We start from the raw sequence: 19,862 nt of genomic DNA on the forward strand, positions 1-19,862 counted from the left end.
TCTGATTGTAGGATGCTGAGTCCCCACAGTCCACATACTCTGATTATAGGATGCTGGGTCCCCACAGTCCACATACTCTGATTGTAGGATGCTGGCTCCCCAAATACTGTTGCCATCACCTACCTTGTCTTCATAGCAATGATTTTAATGCTGTTATTTTGTGCAAACAATTGTCTTAAGAAGTCTAATATGCCTAAGCATATTTAATCTCTACAGCTATTACCACCTGTGCTACTGTGCTCAAATCTCCCATGTTGTAACTAGCTACTTTTAATCTTGCATCTTTTGAATATTCTCAGCCATTTGGGTAAGTCTGGAAAGGCACTGCATTAGTCTGGTTTTCACTACTATAATGAAGCATCTAAGGCAGGCCAACTTAAAAGAAAGATTTATTTAACTCATAATCTGAAGGCTGGACATCTATTATCACATGGCCTCTTGGTTCAGCCCCTGGTAAGAACCTAACACAATCATGGCAAGATCACATAAGGAAGCCATAGTAACGTCTCAAAACAAGGATCCAGGAAGGGCATGCCTCCCCAAATATGACTGCAATCCTTTTCTCACTAAGCCTCACCTCATAAAGGCTCCCCAGTTTCCACTGTTGAGCTAAGGTCCAAACCTCTAACATATGAGCCTTCCTCAGGCCACACTCAGCCCACATTCCAGTGAAAGGAGGTCATGCTTTTTCTAATGTAAGTTTTTAAGTTCTTTTATCTTCTTGTCTCTGACTATGATCACCCTCATCCACTAAAGAAGAAAATACGTGAGGATAACACGAAAGTTGTAACTGTTTAAATTCATATAAAAGTTGTACCTTTAGGGATGACCACCTGGAATTGGATACCTTATCAGTGAGCTCATCCCTGGAGTAAACTGATGCTCCATCTGTCAGCAGCCATTGATTACTTGTAGCTCTTCATTTAGAGGTGGGACCTTGCAAAATGCCCCCATCCATGTTGGCACAGCAACTGGTGGTGTTGTCACACAGGTCTTGTTTAAGCAACCGTGTTGCTGAGATTTCATGCGTGCAGCTTCCCTGCCATGTCTAGAAGACACCACCTAAGCAGAGGTATCCTGGTCCTCTGGCTCTTACAATCTTTTTACTCCATCTTCCATGATGTTCCCTGAGCCTTTGGTATAGGGGTTGCATTGTAGAGGCACCAATTGAGGCTGGGCACCACATGGTCACTTATTCTCTGCATTTTGAGCAGTTGTGGATTTCTTTAATCACCTCCATCTGTTACAAAAAGAAGCTTCATTGATGAGGGGTGAGAGCTACATTTGCCTGTGGATTTAAGGATAAATATTCAGAACACAGTTAGAAATTCTATTGGTTTAGGGACATGGCAATAGTAGGTTCTCCTCTAGGGTCTATGAGCTCGCTAGCTCTTGGTAATTGACTAAGTTTGCAGTACCAGCATGAATTACCTCCTACTGAGCAGGCCTTAAGTCCAATTAGAAAACTGTCAGTGACCCCCAAGATAAAAGTGCCACTATAGCAACATTGGGGATATCCTGCTGGGTTGGACATTATTGTGATTCATAGGCTTTACAGCTGGATAGGGTATTGTTTATTTTTGTCCCTTGGCAAGTTGCATAGCACCTTCGGATACCAAGAGAGCTGATTCTCAAGGAGGAGGTGTCCAGGTCAGTTCCAGCTTGATTCCTCCAAGTCCTGTGTATTAAGAGTGTAATGTCTTCAGCAATAGGGTTTTACCTTCTAGTTCTGCAAGACATCCAAGGGCAATAGCAGTAGCTTAGATTGTTTGGAGAGTCTCATTGATTGCCCTGACCAACAACTCGAAGGGAGATGTCCCATGCTTGGCACTGGGGTTTTTGTTAGATAATCTATGGTTCTTTGGGGGAGCATTATCACCCTGTGTAGCATAACTCCATTTGAAGTATATGTGTGTATATATGTATGTGCATATATATGTATATGTTGTGTTATTATGTTTGCTTATAAAACAATATGAGCTCCCTAATAGGTTATCTAATCCCAAGAGGTCAGCCCTAAACACATATACATACTATCACCACTAAATGGACTCGGTAGGTTGTTTATATATGCACATGCACACACACACACACACACACACACGCATATATATGTGTATATACATATATAAAGCAATAATAATTAAAGAAGAGATCAGGGGACTGAGAGGGAGTGGTGAGACATGGGAGGAGTTGGACAAGGAGAGAGAGGGGTGGGATGATGTAATATACATTACTGATGAATGAAATTCTCAAAAAATGAAAAATTTAAAATAAAAAGTAAAAGATTTGGAAACACTGATCTTATGTCATCTCATTTCACTATTTGTAACCTAGCATGCCTTAAAAACTTCAACATAAAGTTGATTTTTCTTTTGTGCTTTTGGGGATGGAGCCTTGACCTCATGTGTTCCTGAGTGCTCTACCACTAAGCTAGTCCCCCAGGTGTGGATTAAATATTGGAGTGTATTACTTATTGACATCATGTAGAATGGTGCTACACTGAGAAAATTTATGTTTTCTGGAGTAGCAAATAATGTTAAATACACGTTTAAATTTTTATGGAATTTCTCTATCAAAAATAAATTTCTAAAAAATCGTTGTACCCTGACAACGTGTCCAGTGTTTTGATTTGTTTAATTTTTTTAAATATTTTTATTTATTATTTTTGTGTATGAGTGTATTGCCTGTGTGTATGTAAGTGCACCCATATCATGCAGTGACTGCGGAAGTCAGAAGAAGGTGTCAGATTCCCTGCAACTCTTGTTATGGATGGTTGTTAGCCAACATATGGGTACTGGGAATCGAACCCAGGTCCTCTGCAAGAGCAGCCAATGCTCTTAATCACTGAGCAATCTCTGTAACCCCCAGTGTTTTGATTTTTAATTCATTAACAGCACAGACAAAAGTTTTGATGATGTCAGAAGAGATTCTGTTTGTTGATCTTTGTACGGAAATCCAAGTATTTGTTCAACTAAGAGACTAAATTCATAGGAGTGGTCTTATGATACAGCTGGATTTTATGAATAAAGTTTATGATGTCTTTTCAGAAGTTGAGTTTATAGTTTGATCTTCTCTAGCATCCATCCTTTTCCTCTTTTAAATACAAGTAAATTTCATATCACATCATTGCATTTCTCTGAGTAACTAATCATCCCTTGACAAGATGTTGAAGCTTTGTTAAGAATCTACAAGTAGACCCATAGACTTCAGTTCTACATAACATGGCTGAGGATAAATCCTGGGGTGTTTTCTTTAGTGTACAGCCCATGCTGGGCCCCAGGCTGCAGCAAGGAAAGTTCCTGTACAAAATTCGTGTGCTCATGAAGCTGAGACTCCCTGGGTCTCTCTGCTCTCATTCGCCATCAGAACTCAGAAGTGGCCTGAGACCAGCTTGAGTCTTCAAAGCCACATTAAGACTGAATCAAATGTACACTGTACACTTGCTTCCACCAGCTAAAAGCTACCACATCTGGAGTTTGAAGGTAGCAAATCTTTCTGAATATCGCTCCTACCTCAGCCCCTGGATTAGCCATCATTGTTCCCCTGCCTCTGTCCATCTACTCTGCTCTCTCAAAAACTGCTTCTCAGTCAACAAGCACTGTTGTTGTTCTCCCTCTTTTCAGGATGATACTATGGCTTCTTGATTTATATAAAACCTAAGTCTGCCTTAGGAGTTCCCACAGGCCACTCAGGAGACAACTGTTTCCTTATGCCCTCACACTTCAGGATTAGAGAATGGGAATTGAAGGACTTTCCTTTCTCAGTGCAGAATTTCTTGGTTGACCCACCTCCTACTTTATCGAAAGTTCCCAGTCTCCTGAAAAGTCCTCACCCTGCTTCCCTCTCACTAGGTCATATGACCTTCTTTTCAACCTCATAGAGAGAATACAAGCCACTAATTGACAGTCACATGACAACACCCCACCATACTTATCCTATTAATGTATTCGTGAATAAATTTATTCCTATTTAGAGTTAATTCCTCCACACATGTTCTGAATCCTGCCCCCATTCGCTTCTCAAGAACATATACTCCTTTCCTTTGCATACAATTGACCTCCCCTGTCAAGGGTGTCCTGGCCTCAGCCAGGGTACATGTCCCAGGAACCTTAATCTCACTCTTACTTGGATGCCTTTTCTTCCCCTCGTTGCTCCTTTCCCTAGCTCTTCTAAGAGACTCACCTGACCTGAGAAAGTTTTTCCTGAAAAAGAAATGTCTGCATCCTCCTGTCTCTAGCCGTTCTGGGGTTTAGATTCTACAACATCCTCAGCTCTGGGGTTTTATTGTATGGCTATTATTGGCCTCTCTGGATCTGCTCTGCCCTATTCTGCTCCTTGCTGAGCCTGTGGGACACATACATTCCATATCTTCTGTGATCTCACTACCATCCAACTTTGCGCAGGCCATGGGAAGTTCTGAGAGGAGATAGGGAGCAGGAGGAGAGGCAGTGGTGTACTTTTCCCCCGGATCCATTCTTGTGGGTCTTGCTGATTCCTGCTGTTTTTCTGGGCTGCTCAGGCCTACAGCAACATTCTGGCTCCAGTTTTCACTTATTCATTCTTTCTCTTGCAGGGCCGAGGTCTCCTTAACCATAAACAGGCTCATCCATTTATCATCTTTCTGGACCAGGGTTTCCTTGTCTGTTAGTAGGCATCAAGATGGAGTGAATTTAAGTTGTAAAAAATGTGTGCTTCTCCTGCAGCTTAGTGTGCTGGTAGGTTGTATAGAAACTGCCTCTGTTCTTCACAAAGCTTGACGCTTGCAGCACCTGAGACATTCTCCCCAGCCAGGGAGCCAAGGCTGGAGGTACAGGCTGCTAGGTGTTTTCCTCTGACTTGCCTGTGCTTCCCCATTCTTTTCCTATCATATCGCTCTTGGTTCCAGGAGCTCTTCCTCTATCTATCTTCTAGGAAGACTTTCCCTTTGTTACCCTGACTCATCTCGTTGGATATGTGAAGGATGCTTCTCTTCTACCTTCTTACCACAGATCAAAGCTGCCTTTCTTGACTATGGGGTTGATGACTGATCGTTCTAACTTTTCTGAAAAATTACAGCCTTGGATGCCGTCCTCATTTTCCCCTTGTTTAAAGCAGAGCCTCTGTTGTTCACCAATCTGAATGCCAGACTAGCTGGTCCACAAGGTTCCAGAGATTCTCTTGTCTCACCATAGGCGTTCTGAAATTACAAGCACACCTGGTTTTTCTATGGGCTGTGATGATCTGAACCCAAGTCCTAACTCTTGCACAGAAAGTGCTTTATCCACTTAACATCTCCCCAGTTGTGCACATAATTTTTCTCAATTTTGTATTATAAAAAGAAAACTAGCTGGCACAAAAAATATTGAAATACACAAAATGTTCATACAGGAACGAAATTAGCTTGTTAGAAGTTGATGAAGGGAAGCATAGGATCCTGGGTGAACTATAAGGCAAGCCACTAGCCAAGAATACAAATCTCATTCTCTGTCTGAAAAATGATCCCATAAGAGTGGAGAGATGGCTCAGAGGTTAAGAGCAGTTACTATTCCTCCAAAGGACTTGGCCTCAGTTCTCAGTACCCATGTTGGGCCATCACAACTATCTCCAGGGAATCTGATGTCCTCTTCTGGCCTCCATGTACACTTGCACACACATGGCATGTGTTCACACAGATAAACACACGTAGACACAAGTTAAATAAAAATAAATATTTAAAAATATAAGAAAATGATCTTGTAGTTTCTTGACTTTTTAAAGACAATAATATTGTTTATCTTGAAATAAATTCAAAATATATGTACATATTTTCAATTCACATATAAATACATGTAATGCACATAACTTTTGCTTGAAATCAAGCATTCAGATAATATAGCTGTTAATCCAATTAACATTTGGTAGTGATTAATCATGTTAAAAATTGGTTGTTTTGACTAATTAGATATGAAATATTTTATGGCATGTAAAATTTGAGAACATTTTTTGATTTAATGCCAAGAATTTAGTCCTATTCAGTAAACATTGCCATGTGCACTATAAACATATGTTGTCTCTGGTTAGATCTGATGTGCTATAAATATCAATGAAATCTATGTGGCTGAGAGTTTTAGTCATTCCTCCTTCTTGAATCACTGGTGTGTGTGTGTGTGTGTGTGTGTGTGTGTGTGTAGTGTGTGTGTGTTGTGTGCAGCTGATGTGTATGTGAGAATTTACATATAGGTACATGCCTGTGGAGGTTAGAGATCAACATTGCTATCTTCCTCTATCACTCTATCTTATTTCTTTTCTTAAATAGAGTCTCTCACTGAACCTAGAACTCACCAGTTTGACTAGACTGGCTGGTCAGCAAGCCCCAGGGATCCTTTTGTCTCTGCATCCCCAACACTGGGATTACAGATGGCCACCATGACTGACTTTTTTACACGAATTCTGGGGCTTGACTCAGGTCCTCATGTTTGTGTAGCAAGCATATTAGCAACTGAACTGTTTCTCTGTCAGTTTCATAGTACCATCAATTGCTGAGATAAAGTATCAAAACATATTTTTATGATTAAAGTAGTATTACTTTCATTGAAAATTATAAATATACAAGTAAAACACTGAGGAGGAAACAATTAATAATATATACCATTAATTTGGAAAAAATGCATGTAATTCTATATAAGCCATGTTATAATTCTCAATGATCAATTCTTATTTTGAACCTGTTAATTATATTATGTAGTTTTATAAAAGTTTGTGCTTTTTGCTATGGTTATTCATCAACCTGTGAGTCTTCATTTCTTTAAAAATATACAAATGTCTATCCATTTTGTGTTCTTATATTCATATATGTGTATACATCTGGATTTATGTAAGTATATTCTTATATATACATGTACATGCATGTATATGCACATTATACACACATACATGTGTAGTAATAACAAATTTAATCATTCTTATAGTTTTCTACTAGGTTACAGAAGAAATGGTGGGTTAAACTACGTGTTTATCTTGTAACTGATGGCTTAACCAAACTCTGTATTTATCTGGTTTATAACTACTTTATATTTTTGAGAATACTTCTTATAATTTTCAAGTTATGTCTTCTTCCATTCTGTTATGGCCTGGATATGAAGTGTTCTCCCCAAACCCCATGTTTTGAGGGCTACACCCCAATGCAAGCAGTGTTTAGAGGAAGGACTTTTGGGAAGGGGATCCTGAGTGCTACAACCTCATGAATGCATTAGGCCACCAATGGATTGGAACTTTCAATAGGCTATTGGGAGGTGGTGGAACTGTGGAAGGTGAGGCCTGGTTGAAGGAAGTGGGTCACTTGAGGTGCAAAGAATCTTGGAATTCTTTTCTTGTCCCTGCCCACTTCCTATTGCCACGCTCTGCTTTCTTGCTGAGTTGAACAGCCTCTTCTACCATGCATTCACTGCCATGATGCTTTGCCTTACCACCGCCCAAGAAAGAAGCCAGTCAGCTGGGGGGGAGGGGGGACCTCTGAAATCATGAACAAAAATAAACATTTCCCCCTTTAGGCTGTTTTTGTTACCTGTCACAATGTGGGGGCTCTCCCTCCCCTCATGGGTCATTGGCCACCGATCCACAAGGACAAAGGGAGAAGAAGTGACAAACAGGGTCCAGATGGCCAGTGAGCACTGACGGAAGAAAGCCCTTCTGGGGAGGCAGATTCAGTGACACAGCTCCAGACTCAGTGAAACAGCTCCGTTTATTCAGTGGGGGTCAGGGAAAATATAGTGTGGAGGAGGCAACAGCCAAAGCTTCAGCTGATAGGTGCACATAGCATGCTTTATTTGCATGTGGTAGCGGGATTCTATCATCTGGCTATAGGGCAATGCCTAATTATCATATAGAAAAAACCCAGGGGCAGTTTTTATTCCAGGTAACTATGCCAAAGGTCATGTTCCAAAAAAGGTCAGGCATCCATGCTTGGTGGCACTTTCCAGGTAAGTCAGGCAGGAAACCCCTGCTGAGAAAGGAGCCGACCTTAACAACAATGTTCGCCAACATCACAATACCAAAAGTTTGACTAGCACATAATCTGTTACTTATTTTCCTTGTTTCTATCTCTGTAGCAGGAGGCCTCCAAAGATGGCGCAGACCCAGAGCCCTGGGATTCAGCAAGAATTCACTTCACTTCTTAGTCCGCAAATAGCCCGCCAAAAGGAGCCCATGCCTCCATACCCTGCTCGCAAACCCAGTGACTGCTGACAGACTGGGTGGCACGGACCAATCAGAAAATGATACACTGACTAAAGGGACTTGGGAGCGGAGAAAAGGGAAATATAAGGCCTGCCCCCTCCTGCCTGCAGCACCTCGCCTAGTACATGCTTCTACCCGACTCCCGGGGTCTGTGTGTGTCGTGACTCCGCACCTCTTGCCCCCCCTAATCGGCAGGGGACCCGATCCAGGTTAGGGTCTTCACAGCTGGCCTGAGGAGAACCCACAACATCTGGCACCCAAACAGGGACTTGAACCATTCTATGCCCACCGGTCCCCAACTGCCCACGCACACGCTCCCTATACCGTGGCAGAGATGCCACCCTAAGCCCAACCATGCCATCCCTCCCTTTTGCTGCTTCAGCCGCTCCCCCTCTAATCACCCCCTAGGATCTTGGAGACAGCTGGCCCCCACCTATCCCTGCGGCATTAAAATCTCCCATACCAACCGTGAATCAATACTTGGTAACTGGGACCTCTGTGGTCCACATGCCTACATGGACATGAGGCCATTACTGGCACAGCAGGGCCTTCAGGTTTCCAACGGCACACTAACACCAATCCCTCTACTTGTGCCGAAAACAAAATCCTTACATCCATTGATCACACGACATCCTGGCCCCCTACCCCATTTGCGTGTGGCCCCCATTTGCCTTATTGCTAGCCAGTGTTACCTCCAACCCTCAGGGACAACTCAACTGCTCCGATACCAACACCACCTGTGTACTGGCGGCCTGCAGGAACCATCCAGCTCACATAGTTCTCTTTAGGCTTGAACCCGCAGCCCTTTGGGTTCCAGTCACCAATGCAACCCACTTCCATGCTGTCACCCTTACAGAGCGGACAGCCTTGTCACAAGCCCCCCGCTTAAAACAGGATTTCGGGGTCACTGTCGCTCTCATCTCAGCCATCATCCTTGCATTGGGGTCGGCTGCCACCACTGTGGTGGCTATCACCCAATCCTCCACTACTGTGGAGACACTCAACAAGGCCGTGTCCAAAACCTCCTCTACCTTTCACACTCAGTCCCTTATCAATCAGCATTTTCACCAGGCAATTAATGTGTTACAACAGCAAACTGATCTCTTAAGTGAAGAGCTGGCAATTACCAAAGACATGGCTCTGCTAGCTTGTGACCCTCACTTTCGGTCATTTTGTCCCACCACCTATAAAGTACAGAATATTACTGAAGTGCGCCTACAACTCGCGCACTATATTCACGGACATTGGAATCAAAAGTTTCGAACTTAGCTTGATCTTCCGGCCAAAGTGAGCCCTCGCGTGCCCTGGTGCGGTTCGCTTGTACCACCACGCGCCCATTTCCCCGTCTCATGGCCGGTCTGACTCTCTTTGTGGGCCGCCTCCCACCTTCCGCCCGCAGTGAGCAGCTGGAGGGGCTGCTCAGTCAGGTGGGGCCGGTGAAACAATGCTTCATGGTCACTGAGAAAGGGAGCAAGGCCTGTCAAGGCTTTGGCTATGTTACTTTCTCGATGCTGGAAGATGGTCAGAGGGCCCTTAAGGAGATCACCACCTTTGAAGGCTGCAAGATCAATGTGACTGTTGCCAAGAAAAAACTGAGGAACAAGTCCAAGGAAAAGAGGAAAAATGAAAATTCAGAGTCTCCTAAGAAGGAGCCGAAGGCCAGGAAAGCCAAAGTGGCAGATAAGAAAGCCAGACTAATTATCCAGAACCTCAGCTTTAAGTGTTCAGAAGATGACTTGAAAACAGTATTTGCTCAATATGGAACTGTTCTGGAAGTAAATATCCCAAGGAAGACAGATGGAAAGATGCGTGGTTTTGCTTTTGTTCAGTTCAAAAACCTCCTAGAAGCAGGAAAAGCTCTCAAAGGCATGAATATGAAAGAGATAAGAGGGCGGACTGTGGCTGTGGATTGGGCTGTGGCAAAGGATAAATATAAAGATACCCAGCATGCTTCTGCCCCAGTTGGAGAGAAGAGCTATGAACCTAAACATCAGGAATCAGTGAAAAAGAATGGCAGGGTAGAAGAGCAAGAAGATGATGATGGTGAAAACGATGATGATGGTAACAGTGAGGAAAAAGATGAAGAGGAGACTAAAGAATCCAAGGTGATCACGCATGTGCAAATTCAGAAGAGAGCAGTCAAGAAAGCAACTTCTGCAGAAAACATTGACGAAGACTGTTCTGAAGAGGACAGTGACTTGGAGGAAGGAGGGAGCACTGACAGTGGGGAAGCACTGGTGCAGAGTGAGAGCAGCGCTGAACAGCAAGAGGGTGAAGAGGTACAAGTCTCAAAGAAAAAGAAGTTACCCTCTGATGTGAATGAAGGGAAAACAGTTTTTATCAGAAATCTTTCATTTGACTCAGAGGAAGAAGAACTTGGGGAGCTTCTCCAGCAATTTGGTGCTCTTAAATATATCCGGATTGTCTTGCATCCAGAAACAGAGCGTTGTAAAGGTTGTGCATTTGCACAGTTCATGACTCAAGAAGCAGCTCAAAAATGCCTTGCAGCTGCCTCTCCAGAGGCTGAGGGTATAGGGCTTAAGCTGGATGGCCGGCAGCTCAAGGTTGACTTGGCTGTGACCCGTGATGAGGCTGCAAAGCTTCAGACAAAGAAGACGAAGAAGCCAATGGGAACCCGGAACCTCTATCTGGCCCGAGAAGGCTTGATCCGTGCTGGCACGAAGGCTGCTGAGGGTGTGAGTGCTGCAGATATGGCCAAACAAGAGAGGTTTGAGCTACTGAAACATCAGAAACTCAAGAACCAGAATATCTTTGTCTCCCAGACCAGGCTTTGCCTTCACAATCTCCCAAAGGCCATGGATGACAAACAGCTCAGGAAGCTGCTGCTGAATGCCACTAAAGGAGAGAAGGGGGTGCGCATTAAGGAGTGTAGGGTGATGCGAGACCTTAAAGCTGTTAATGGAAAAACAAAGGGTCATTCCCTAGGCTATGCCTTTGCAGAGTTCCAGGAGCACCAGCATGCCTTGAAAGCTCTCCGCCATATCAACAACAACCCAGAAATCTTTGGATCTCAAAAGAGACCGATAGTGGAGTTCTCTTTGGAAGATCGAAGGAAGCTTAAAGTGAAAGAGCTAAGGATCCAACAGCAACCTGCAAAAACTGGAATTGAAGCCTGTAACCGATAAGCCCCCAAAGAAGCCCACAGAACCTAGAAAAGATAAGCAACAGACGGCAGCTCCAGGCCACACAGAGGATGCAAGTAAGGCTGTGCAAAGCAGAAAGGGAAGGCTGGCTCCACCTGGACAGGGTTCCAGACCAAGGCTGAAGTGGAGCAGGTGGAGCTGCCTGATGGGAAGAAGAGAAGAAAGGTCCTGGCGCTTCCTTCACACCGAGGTCCCAAAATTAGGTTGCGTGACAAAGGCAAAGTGAAGTCCCTTCCTTCTAAGCCAAAGTCCCAGATAAACCAGAGGAAGCAGAAGAAACATCAGTTATCTCCTAAGCAGGCCCCTAGGAAAAAAGCTAAGGGAAATAAGACTGAAACCCACTTCAACCAGCTGGTCGAACAATATAAGCAGAAATTCTTGGGGCCTTCTAAAGGTGGACCTGTTGTAAAGAGAAGCAAATGGTTTGATAGTTGATGCTGCCTGCAGACTAAATAAGGAGCCATGTCTTTCACAGAGGGAAAAAAGATCCCAGAGCTGCCCCACCCTTTGTTGGGGACTCCTCAGGTTGTATACATCTTTGGTTCCTTCTCCAGTGTGTGGTTGGCTAGCAATGGAGAAATACCTGGAAAACATGCTGAAGCTTTTGTATATTACCCAGATTATTGTATGAAGTTGTATATGTGATTGTTACCTATTATTACTGTTTCTCAAGTAGAAACTATTGTAAAACAAAACAGTGTTCTGGAGTACTGAATTTTTAAGATTCATATTTTGTTAAGGATTCTGTAAATGAGGTATTGTGACTTTTTGGATAATAGATTATGTCTCATTTCTAAAAAAAAAAAAGTTTCTTAATTACTCTATATTACTAACTAATCAAATTATTGCTCTAAATTATACCCACACCCCCACGCTGGACATCAATTCAGGGTTCTTAGAGAAAATCTAGCCTAATCCAAAAACACTGTTTGACCTGTCTTAGATCCTCACTTACCTACTCCTGACAGGCAAAATTATTCTTCTCTTTCTGCTTCTTAAATGCCTTGTTCTTTGTTCCCGCAGTCAGAAAAAATTCAGTCACTCAGTGTATCAGGCCTCAGAGCAATACACGAAGATGATTTCAACCCACCCCATGCAGCCCGACAGACTTGGCTTACACAAATGTACGAGGCCTCCTACAGATAATTCCCCACCTCGACTGATCCCCCAGGATGATACCCCTTGGAGGGCTGGTAATCAGTGATGGGTAAGCTCCTGTTGGGCTGAATCAACCTAAGCCAGGACATGGACGTGTACACATGTTCCAATGACGGGTAAGGTTCATGCCAGAATAGGACAACCTAAGACAGGCACAGTCCATGATCCTGGGGTCATCCCGAGGTGGAGCTGCCTACAGGCTCTCGCTGGACAGTCATTTTTAAAGAAAAAGGGTGGAAATGAAGCAGGAGGCCTCCAAAGATGGTGCGGACCCAGAGCCCTGGGATTCAGCGAGAAATCACTTCACTTCTTGGTCAGAAAATGGTACACTGACTAAAGGGACTTGGGGGCGGAGAAAAGGGAAATATAAGGCCTGCCCCCTCCTTCATTAAACGAGCCTGCAGTACCTTGCCTAGTGCTTGCTTCTACCTGACTCCCGGTGTCTATGTGTTGACTCCGGCCTCTTGCCCCCCTAATTGGCAGGGGACCCGATCCAGGTTAGGGTCTTCACAGCCGGCCTGAGGAGAACCCACAACATATCTCTTGTAACATTAGGAAGAATATCCATCAGAAGGTTATAGTGTGGGGTAGAAAGAAGAGTGTCTAATTTTGAGAATGTAGACCTAAACTCAAGTTCCATCCTTTCAGCCTGTAACTATACACCTTAAATTGTGTATGTTCTAATAGCCATAAAAATGGTAAGCAAGGGGGTGAGCGATGACTCAGAGGTTAAAGTATTGATGCACAAGCACAAAGCCCGGAGTTTGGACTCCCCAAAACCTATGTCAATGTCAGGTGGAAGACCACCTATAATTCTAGCCTCTGGGAGGGGAGGCAGAGGTTCCCCAAAGGAAGCCAGTTAGCAAGTCTAGCCAGGTCGGTGAGCTCTGGGTTTTATTGAGAAACCCTGCTTGGATGAATAAGGTAGAAGAGCTTTGGAGGAAGATTCCTGATATCAGCCTTTGACCATCACATGCAAGCATAGTCACATAAACATACTCCCACACACATGCTAAGCATGCATACATACACATGCACACCAGACACATGAAAATAAAGAAGAAAATTAAATAATAAATGATAACTAATATAACAAGCTGATACTTTGAGCACTTAAAATTATTTTCAGTTATCCAGGCACCACACTAAGCATCTTACATAAATTGATTTTCAGTCATGTCCACATCATAACTCTGTCTTTGATGATCTCTCACAGAAAACATTACAGACTGAACATGACTTTTTTAACGTGTGAATAACATTCCAACCCAAGTTTCCATCACAATTTAATCAGTGATTCTTCAAATATTGGGAAATGAACTTCTTTCCAGTTGCTTTTGTGAAAATCCAAATATGTTATCAACTTGTTGCGTCACCAGGTAACCTAATGTCAAGATTCCCTAGGGATTTGCTAGGGAATGGATCCAGGACTCTACTGAGGCTCAGCTCTCCCACACAAAGGGGCAAGGTGTCCAAAAAACCCCACACATGGCTGCTTACATCCCCTGTGTGTATAAACCATCTCTAGACCACATACTGCCTAGAAAGACTTAAATGCTGGGTTATTCATTTTATCAGGAATTTTAAAACATCATTTGTTCACATCTCCCCAGGAATAGTGTCACACAACACAGAGAGTCATAAAACTCTATTCTTGCAAGTTACAAATTAACACAAAACAACTTAGCAACTGATGTACAAAAGTACAAATAAAAATATATAAAAAATAAAGTCAGCATATTTTCCTAATGAGTGTGAATGTGGCCTCCTCTCTCACTTGACTGTTTTCAGAATCAGTTTCTGCAGGTGCCATTCTCTGTAACTCAAACAAGCCAAATCCACATTATCCTGCCACAAAGAGGAACTTCCTGCCAGACTCAACTTTTTGCTGAAATCCCTGTGTGAAACATTCCAGCGCCTGACTGTTTAGACTTCAGTCTCTGGTGTTTGAAGACTTGGTCTTTCTTTGCATGTGAGGTTCTGGTGACTGAAGCTCTAAGGGAAGTGGAAAGCCCTCCCACCTCTGTTTACCTTTGTTTCTGGGTGGCATCTTTCTGACTGCTCAGATGGGTCAGCCTGCAGGCCAAGTTCAGCAGAACACTTCTGTTGCCCTGATATTAGTCCTCCAGGGCTTTTCTCAGTAGAGCACCAATGGAAGATCTCAGGCTAGGGGCCTTGTGTCATACTCCTGCCTCCATTTCCAGACTGTTCTGGTTACAGTTCTCTCTTCCAGAGAGACAATCTCCACAGCTTAGTCAGATTCCCAGCTATTCACTGAGCCTCCAGCCAAGCAGGAGAGTATTTCCGCAGCAGCTGCTGGTGACCCCACTCGGTATGAGAATACCAGGCCATTCACATCTCTCCACCTGGGTACTTCAGAAGTCCTCATGTCCAGGAGAGTGCTGACATCACTCCCACACCCACAGCAAAGCAGCAAGTACAGTGAGGCTGGACAATGGTTAGCGGCTACAAGTAGCTGCTGCTTTGTGGCCTCAAAATTAGATTTTTCTGCACTATTGACTTGCCAAAGCAATCACTGTCCCACCAAAACAATTTCAGAGCTTTTGAAGGCTGCGGGCTTGTCTGGAGGTAGGACTGCTAGGCTCTCTGCACAGGGCTGCCTGGCTGACCCCTTAAACGTGTCTTCCACTTCCCCTTTGCTTGGCACTGTGTTTAGCCTGACTTCCTTTTCTGTGTGCCTTCCATCTTAGCGCTAGGGAGACCCACTCTCTTTGGAATAGTCCATGTTTTCTTTTTTAAATCTATTTTATTTTTATTTTATGTGTATGAGTATTTTGCCTGCCTGTATATGAGTTCACCACATGTGTGCAATACCCACAGAGGCCAGAGAGGGCATTGGATTCCCTGGAACTGGAGTTAGGGACAATCTGTTAGCCACCATGGAGTTGTTGGGATTGAAACTCAGGTCTTCTGCAAGAGCAGCCAGAGCCATCTCTCCAGACCCTAGTCCATGTGTTCTTATTCTCTTTTCTTGCTTTTCTTTTTTTACTGGTACATACAGAAACAGCTTCTAGTCCACACCTTCACCTGTTATCTGTTGTCCTACACTTTGTGAACCACTTATCTTGGTCTCTAATTCAGCTCCACATAACTAATAATCTCTGTGAAGCAAACTAGGCTCTTTATAAATGTGATATGACTGTCTGTCCTCAGCTTTTCTATTACTTTTCTTTTTATTCTATTTGAAATACTCAGGATGTGTTTCCACATAATTTGAAAATGTCTTTTATGATTCTAGAATACAAGTTGACCCTTAGAGAACTGATTTTTCTTTTTTATAATTTTAATTTGCAATTAAATTAATCTTAGTGGCACTTCAGTTTAAAATCTAGTTATATGATTAAACACCTATAATATAAATTTTTATGATGGAGAAAGCATAGGTTTTGAAAAAATTGACTTTATTGAGTTTCAAATTTTGGGACAATAAAAATAAAATGGGATATATTTGATTGGTATTCTCTCCATTCTGATTGTATTTATAGACAATAAAGAAGCAAATGTAGATATTTCTTTTTTAATCTTTTATTTATTCTTTAACAATTTCATACATGTATACATTGATCATATCCACTCCCACTCACCCTGACACCCCTCAACATGCCTCTCCCACATTCATGTCCTCTCCTTTTAAATTTTCTTGTAGTTCCCTGAATCCCCTTAGTGCTGCCTGTTGGAATAATGACTGATATTGTTGACTTGATCTTGTGCAGGTAGCCACAACTGCAGTGAGTTCATGAATGCAACAGCCATGTCACGTCATGTCCAGAAGACAGCATTTCACAGCCCTCCTCCCTGTCTTCCCCCCTTGCATTCTTTCTGTACCTCTTTGTGATGTTCCTGGAGACTTGGAGTGTTGTTACAGATGTCCCATTTTGGTCTGTGCACTGAACAGTCACTTATTCTCAATTCTTTGACCAGTTATAACTACATAAATTTCTTAACTTAGTTTCTATTGTAATCATATAAATTCTTAAAATTATTTCTCATTTTCTTAATGAAATTCTAAAGAGGTTAATGTTCATGTATTTTTAGGGCACATCTCATGTTATCGGAATAAATGTTATCCTTCAAGGATTACAAATGTATGTACACTCACAGAAAACACACACACACACACACACACACACACACACACACATACACACACACATACTTTCTTTAAAATACCAACTACTGCTCCTTGTTAAGACAATGACCTATAGAAATGTTGAATCTTTAATGAAGTTGGGGTTTATTCATTTAGAGCTCAATCCAGGAAATGAGCAGAGAGAAAGATATACAAAGACTTTGTGGCTGATAAATGTGCACAATTAGAACATTTCAGCGTTTGGTCCAAAGTTATATGGAGGCTGTCTGAAAGAGCCAAAAGGAAGGCTTGAGTGAACAGTGGGAAAACCACCTGTTGGGGAACAGAGTGACTTCTAGATCCATTTTTAAATTTGATTTTTGTTACTAAAGTATAATCTATGAATATCTTTCTCTGTCAATAATTCATTTATAACACAACTATGTCACATAATGTTTTGTAATTCATCATCTTCTGGATATTTAAAGAATTCATCGTTTTTGAGATTAAAGATTATCCATGACACAAATTGCTGCTGAAAATGACTTGTGGTCTGATATAATAGCGTTATCTTTTTATCTTTCAGGGAATTAACTAACGCACATTGATTTGTAGTTATATCTGATTAATACGTATGTTTATTGTGTGTTTTAGTCATATGATCAGTATAAAATGCTCTCTTTCTCAGTTTACTGTTTAGAAAGATTTTTCTAAAGGGATTGGCATAGTGAGGTTGAGGGATAGAGTGCTTCAGTTTTGTAAAAGCAAAAACACTGTGGACACATGGATATATAATGGTAACAGAAGTACAATGATGCTAGTGTCTTAATGTTACTAAATACATTACTTGAAATAGTTTAAAAGGTAATGTTTATGCTATGTACCTTTTACCATAGCTTCAGAACCAAAGCAAAATTTAAAACTATGGTGGCAAAGTTGGGGAGATGGCACAGTGGGTAAAGCACCTTTGATGCAAGCAAGAGAATCCTTAGAACCTATATAATTGGGCAGGTGCCTAGAAGTCCAGCCTTGGAAGGCAGAGACAGGGAATTCCTGGGGCAAGATGGCAATCAAGATGGTCTGTACAGTGTACAGAATGACCTTAATGGCCATACTTCTAGTGAGTGAGTTTATTAGATATTATTAAATATATATCAAAAAAGCAAAGAATCAAACCCTGGAAGTTGGTTTAAGACAAGGAATTCTAATCTTTTAATTCCACCATACCCTGTCACACTTTTGTTTAAGGAAAGGCCCTCATGTATTCCTGAGCCTGATGGCCTGGGGAAGAGGAGCTCTTCTCCTTTCCTACAAATTCTTTTAAAGTAGCCAACCCAGAAAGTCTGTAAGGTTGAACCCTAACCAATGGGATAAAAGCCTCCCCCAGCCCCAAGCTTCTGGGCCCTTGTGAACTTGCTGGATCTGACTGACTACACTATTTTGCAGAGGTAAAGTCTGCCTTGCTGAGTTATTTTTGCTTTGTCCATGCGTTCTTTGCGCAGTATTATGGGGTCCTTGGCCCTCAGATTTTTATTTCTAACACTTTGAAAATCTGACACAGATCAGAAAAACAAATCCTAAGATAGTGGACTAATGAAGTGGGTCTTCTCTCACAGTGCTCCTTCCAAGGTCTGCCCTACACCTATCCCAGAGCCACAGTCTCCATATTCTAGAACAGAAACAGTTTATATTTAGGAAAGTGATCTTCAGTGATTAAGTGTAAGGAAATTTTGTCAGATTTGGCCAGAAAAACTGATTTATTCATACCTTTCCTTCCTTAATATCTGTTTTTATTTAACCATAAAGAATTCTTTGTACATTTTGAAGGTGAATTGAGTGTATAGTTATCAGATGACAGTAAGCAACTATTCTATACAGTTAAAATGTAACTTAGTTTATTCAGACCTATGAGATGGTTCAGTGGGTAAAGGTACTTGCTGCCAAACCTGACAACCTGAGTTTGAGCTCCAGGATCCACATGGTGGAGAGAACCAATTCCTGAAAGTTGTCCTCTGGCTTCGCAATATACCAACATACATACACACATGAAAAAATGCAATTTTAAAATTTTAATGTAGCTAAATTTAAAACTTCACTGTTATTTTTTCCAAATTTTTATTTTTATTTTTCAATTATGTATATGTATGTGGATATGTGTGAGTACTGATGCTCCTGGAAGCCAGAAGCATGACATCCACCCCCACCCCTGGAGCTGGAATTATAATCAGTTGTGAACTCCCCGACAAGGGTGCTGGGAACTGAACTCAGGACCCCTGCGGGAGCAATACACGTTGTTAACCACTGAGCCACGTCTCTAGCCCCAAACCTATGCTTTTCCATAACATTTCTTCTTTGGGCTTCTTAAGTTCCTGACCAGGTCCACACATTTCCCATCTACCTGTCAACCCTCCCTGTCACCTGGCACATGGTCTTGTTCATGGATATTGCGGAACACATTCTTATAAGAAGTGAAGATCTCTTTCTATTTTCCAGTGTTTCTTCAAATAAGTGGATCAGGACACTGAGCTGAAAAAACTTCGATTCCCTAGTAGGCGAATTGCTAATGATGAAAACCGCACTTAACAATTAGAGAAGGGTTTTCTTTGTTTCCAGCTGGTTCAACTTTATTCACTGTGAAATTACAATGTAAATTTAAATGTCTGCTCCTCTTTGTTTCCACTGAGTTGATGCTATTCAAAATTCTCTTGCAGATATCCAGAAATAATAGCACTTTCGCACAGCATTTATGAAAGCATTTAGTGCACACTAATCTAGCTATTATCTTCAGTAGCTGAAGGCTACGGACTGGTGTGAGTTCTTAAAAGGACTTGTAAATCCGGATTATTAATGGAGAGGGACTTATGGTAAAGTGACAGACACTAAGACTCAAAGGATTCTTACCTCTCCTTCACTGCACCTGCCCAGCACATGAGCCATGAATTAGATTATTTAGACACATGTTAAGGAACAGGTTCCAGGAACAGAAAAGACAACAAAATGACAGCATTGGCCTGATTGCTGCACAGGACAGACACAGCTTAGCTCAGCACTGCCAGGAAGAGAGAGAGCCCTGAATATGTAGAAAGATACCAGGAACTCCCTCTTGCTTTCAAGAGTGTATAAAGTTAAAGGCAAGAGCGGGTTCCTGGTAACACACACACACACACACACACACACACACACACACTGTGGCCCTTCCCAACAGTTTTCGATACATTTTGCTCTCAAAAAGCTGGCTTTTGAAGAAAAATACT

The 19,862-nt window shown here is 42.2% G+C and overlaps 1 pseudogene; it reads left to right on the forward strand.

Moving 5' to 3' along the window:
• The first annotated feature begins 9,483 nt into the window (after positions 1-9,483).
• LOC103747644 lies at positions 9,484-12,145 on the forward strand (annotated as a pseudogene).
• The last annotated feature ends 7,717 nt before the right edge of the window (positions 12,146-19,862 follow it).

The sequence above is a fragment of the Nannospalax galili genome, unplaced genomic scaffold, assembly GCF_000622305.1.
Source record: "Nannospalax galili isolate Female #2095 unplaced genomic scaffold, S.galili_v1.0 scaffold100, whole genome shotgun sequence".
NCBI classification, from domain to species: domain Eukaryota; kingdom Metazoa; phylum Chordata; class Mammalia; order Rodentia; family Spalacidae; genus Nannospalax; species Nannospalax galili.